General features: G+C 49.7%; 1 protein-coding gene across 1 annotated transcript in view; it reads right to left on the bottom strand.

Annotated features, from left to right (window-relative positions):
- Positions 1-5,041, bottom strand: part of DCP2 (decapping mRNA 2) — a 28,635-nt gene that overhangs the window by 4,439 nt on the left and 19,155 nt on the right. The window lies entirely within an intron of this gene.

The following is a 5,041-nucleotide window of genomic DNA, read 5'->3' as shown; positions in this document are numbered from 1 at the left end:
GGGGGCATAGCCGGGGCAGCTGACCTGAACTGGCCAAGGAGCTATTCCATACCATGTGACATCATGCTCAGTATATAAAGGGGGAGCGGGCCGGGGGGTGGGCTCTTCTTTTCGGTGGGGGAAGTGGCAGAGCGTCGGGTCCCGGGTGGGGAGCAGTTGCACTGTGCATCACTCTTTTTGTATACTTTTTCATTAGTACCGTTGTTGTTGTTGCAATTTTTTTGTGTTGTTCCAGTAAACTGCCTTTACCTCAACCCTCGAGGTTCCAGGTTTGTTTTTTTCCTCTCCTCCGTCTTCCCCCCTATCCCACCGGAGGGGGGCGGGAGGAGTGAGCGAGCGGCCGCATGGTCCTTTATTACCGGCTGGGCTGAAACCACGACAGTCCTTTTTGGCGCCCAACGTGGGGCACGAAGGGTTGAGATAACGACAGATCTGGCCAGAGCGTGTTGAAACAAATTTGTCATACGCATTTCTTATACTAGATAAATAGATGTTAGTCACAATGTTGATTCAGCTGTTTACATGGTGGCGTTTTGTAAGTTCTTATATGCTTTATGTATTGCCTGTAGTTGCGTATCTCATCTCTGGGAGAGTGATTGGGATTATCATTTTGCTGTACTGGGCAATGTCGACTTGTGAAATGATTACATCACTGGTCATGAGGTTAGGCTGGTATCTGTATGAGGCAGTGATATCATTTCCAGACTTTGGGCACCTTCTGTCGGATTTTATTGGTAATTACACCCAACCCATGGGGAAGTTAGGGGGGGATACTTCCCCCCTGTCCATTTGCCTCCCTTTTCTCCTTCCGACTAATTACAACAGCTTTTGAGAATTTTGAATATCCTTGGGATGCGCAAGCCAGTGTGCTGTTAGTGCTATGCCTCCTGAATATGTTTCAGGTCTTGTTTAGGGCTACAAAAAGGCTCTTTAAGAGTACCACCCAGAGATCTGCCCCAAAGCTGGATATTCATGGGTGGCACAGCATGTGGGAGGATATGGGCAGGTATCTAGAGAACTTCTCACCTCCAGTGGCTTGGAAGTTCACTCCCGAACAACTACAGAACCCTCATGAAGTGGTAGAATATTTGAAAGAAAAATGCTGTGGCTATTCCAAAGACATACAACTTGCTGCACTGTGCTGGGCCCTGGCCAGTATCTACCAAACACTGCTTGATATTATGCAGCACCCTCAGGGGGAAAAGGGGGAAAAGATGGAAAACAGGACAACATGCACCATGGCTGTCCCTACCCCGACAACAGACACCGTGGCTGCCCCTACCCTGGTAACAGATACTGCAGCTAAACCAGAGAACCAACCTGTGCCAGTATCAGTCGCCCCTGTACAGAAAAAGAAACACACAAAGAAATCAGTTCGCTTAGTGAGAGATGAAGATGAACCAGGGTCATCACGAGAACAGGAGGAAGAGGCAGAACCTGAAATAATTACCCGATCTCTATCCCTGAGTGAGTTGCGTGACATGCGAAAAGATTTTAGCCGCCACCCAGGTGAGCACATTGTTACCTGGCTGCTCCGATGCTGGGATAATGGGGCTAGTAGTGTGGAATTAGAGGGTAAGGAAGCCAAGCAGTTGGGATCTCTGTCTAGAGAAGGGGGTATCGACAAGGCGATTGGGAGAAAAACACAAGTCCTCAGCCTCTGGAGGCAACTTCTGTTAGGTGTAAAGGAAAGATACCCCTTCAGGGATGAAGTTACATGTCACCAAGGCAAGTGGACCACCATGGAGAGAGGTATCCAGTACCTGAGGGAATTAGCCGTGCTGGAGGTGATTTATAATGATCCAGAAAATGTGCAGTCACCCACAGATTCAGATGAAATCCAATGCACACAGCCGATGTAGTGGAAGTTTCTACGAAGTGCACCACCAACCTATGCCAACTCATTGGCAGTAATGTCCTGGAAAGAAGGCTATGGACAAACGGTGGATGAATTGGCTGTCCAACTCCGGCAATACGAAGGAAGTCTCTCTTCCTCCCTATGGGCCTGTGTCTCAGCTGTAGAGGAATTGTCCCGAGAGTTCCAGCAATTCAAAGTGGATATGTCCTCCTCCTCACCTGTACAGGCCTGCATTGCAGTTATTGGGCCTAAGCATTCCTCTGCCCAAGAGAGAGGAGAGACAAAGTACACACGACGGGCTAACCTGTGGTTTTACCTGCGTGACCATGGAGAGGACATGAGGAAGTGGGATGGAAAACCTACCTCAGTCCTGGATGCACGGGTACGGGAGTTGCGAGAAAAAGCAACCAGAAAAGAAGATTCTTCTTGGAAAACTGCTGCTCCAGTTTCCCGTGAGCAGTCCCCCGGGCGCAGTAGATGGGCCGATCTCATTTCTGATCCTCTTGAAGGGACTTCTGATTCATGTGTGCGAAAAGTGAGTAACGGATATTCTAACCAGGATTAGAGGGGCCCTGCCTCCAGCCAGGTGGAGGAGAGGGACAACCGAGTCTACTGGACAGTGTGGATTCGATGGCCTGGCACGTCAGACCCACAGGAATATAAGGCTCTAGTAGACACTGGTGCACAATGTACCCTAATGCCATCAAGTTATAAAGGGGCAGAACCCATCTGTATCTCTGGTGTGACAGGGGGATCCCAAGAGCTAACCGTATTGGAAGCCGAAATGAGTCTAACCGGGAATGAGTGGCATAAACACCCCATTGCAACTGGCCCAGAGGCCCCGTGCATCCTTGGTATAGATTATCTCAGGAGGGGGTATTTCAAGGACCCAAAAGGGTACCGTTGGGCCTTTGGTATAGCTGCCTTGGAGACGGAGGGCACTGAACAGCTGTCTACCCTGCCTGGTCTCTCCCAAGACCCTTCGGTTGTGGGGTTGCTGAAGGTTGAAGAACAACAGGTGCCAACTGCTACCACGACGGTGCACCGGCGGCAATATCGCACCAACCGAGACTCCCTGATCCCCATCCATAAGCTGATTTGCCAATTGGAGAGCCAAGGAGTGATCAGCAAGACTCACTCACCCTTTAATAGTCCCATATGGCCCATGCGGAAGTCTAATGGGGAATGGAGACTAACAGTAGATTATTGTGGGCTGAATGAAGTCACGCCACCGCTGAGCGCTGCTGTGCCAGATATGTTAGAGCTTCAATATGAACTGGAATCAAAGGCAGCTAAGTGGTATGCCACAATTGACATTGCTAATGCATTTTTCTCCATTCCTTTGGCAGCGGAGTGCAGGCCACAGTTTGCTTTCACTTGGAGGGGCGTCCAGTACACCTGGAATCAACTGCCCCAGGGGTGGAAACACAGCCCCACTATTTGCCATGGACTGATCCAGACTGCACTAGAAAAAGGTGAAGCTCCAGAGCACCTGCAATATATTGATGACATCATCATATGGGGCAGCACGGCAGAAGAAGTTTTTGAGAAAGGGAAGAAAATAATCCAAATCCTTTTGAAGGCTGGCTTTGCCATAAAAGAAAGTAAGGTCAAGGGACCTGCGCAGGAAATCCAGTTCTTAGGAGTAAAATGGCAAGATGGGCGTCGTCAGATCCCTGCGGACGTGATCAACAAAATAGCAGCTATGTCCTCACCGACTAATAAAAAGGAAACACAGGCTTTCTTAGGTGTTGTGGGCTTTTGGAGAATGCATATTCCAAATTACAGTCAAATTGTAAGTCCTCTCTACCAAGTTACCCGGAAGAAGAACGATTTTAAATGGGGGCCTGAGCAACGACAAGCCTTTGAACAAATTAAGCGGGAGATTGTTCATGTAGTAGCCCTTAGGCCAGTCCGGACAGGACCAGATGTTAAAAATGTGCTCTACATGCAGCTGGGGAGAATGGCCCTACCTGGAGCCTTGGGCAGAAAGCACCTGGGGAGACCCAAGGCCGACCCCTGGGGTTTTGGAGTCGGGATACAGAGGATCTGAGGCTCTCTATACTCCAACTGAAAAAGAGAAATTGGCAGCATATGAAGGAGTTTGAGCCGCCTCAGAAGTGGTTGGTACTGAGACACAGCTCCTCTTAGCACCCTGACTGCCAGTGCTAGGCTGGATGTTCAAAGGGAAAATTTCCCTCTACACATCATGCAACTGATGCCACATGGAGTAAGTGGGCCACACTGATCACACAACGAGCTCACATAGGAAACCCCAGTCGCCCAGGAATTGTGGAAGTGATCATGGACTGGCCAGAAGGCAAAGATTTTGGAATGTCACCAGAGGAGGAGGTGACATGGGCTGAAGAGGCCCCGCTGTATAATAAACTGCCAGAAAATGAGAGGCAATATGCCCTGTTCACTGATGGGTCCTGTCGCATTGTGGGAAAGCATCGAAGGTGGAAAGCTGCTGTATGGAGTCCTACACGACAAGTTGCAGAAACTGCTGAAGGAGAAGGTGAATCGAGTCAGTTTGCGAAGGTGAAAGCCATCCAGCTAGCATTAGATATTGCTGAAAGAGAAAAGTGGCCAGTGCTCTATCTCTATACTGACTCATGGATGGGGGCAAATGCCCTATGGGGGTGGCTACAGCAATGGAAGAAGGGCAACTGGCAGCGCAGAGGTAAACCCATTTGGGCTGCCGCACTGTGGCAAGATATCGCTGTTCGGATAGAGAAGCTAGTGGTAAAAGTACGTCACGTAGATGCTCATGTACCCAAGAGTCGGGCCACTGAAGAACATCAAAACAATCAGCAGGCAGATCAGGCCGCCAAGATTGAAGTGTCTCAGGTGGACCTGGACTGGCAACGTAGGGGTGAGCTATTTATGGCTCAGTGGGCCCACGATACCTCAGGCCATCAGGGAAGAGATGCAACATATAGATGGGCTCGAGATCGAGGGGTGGACTTGACCATGGACACTATCGCACAGGTTATCCATGAATGTGAAACATGTGCTGCAATTAAGCAAGCCAAGCAGCTAAAACCCCTGTCGTACGAAGGGCGATGGCTGAAATATAAACAGTGGGAGGCCTGGCAGATTGACTATATCACACTCCCACGAACCCGCCAAGGCAAGTGCCATGTGCTTACAATGGTGGAAGCAACCACTGGATGGCTGGAA

Source organism: Haliaeetus leucocephalus, unplaced genomic scaffold (genome assembly GCF_000737465.1).
Source record: "Haliaeetus leucocephalus isolate CR32 unplaced genomic scaffold, Haliaeetus_leucocephalus-4.0 Scaffold167, whole genome shotgun sequence".
Taxonomy (NCBI): Eukaryota; Metazoa; Chordata; class Aves; order Accipitriformes; family Accipitridae; genus Haliaeetus; species Haliaeetus leucocephalus.
Note: the sequence above shows the minus strand (reverse complement) of the source record. Positions and strands in the feature narration are given on the sequence as shown.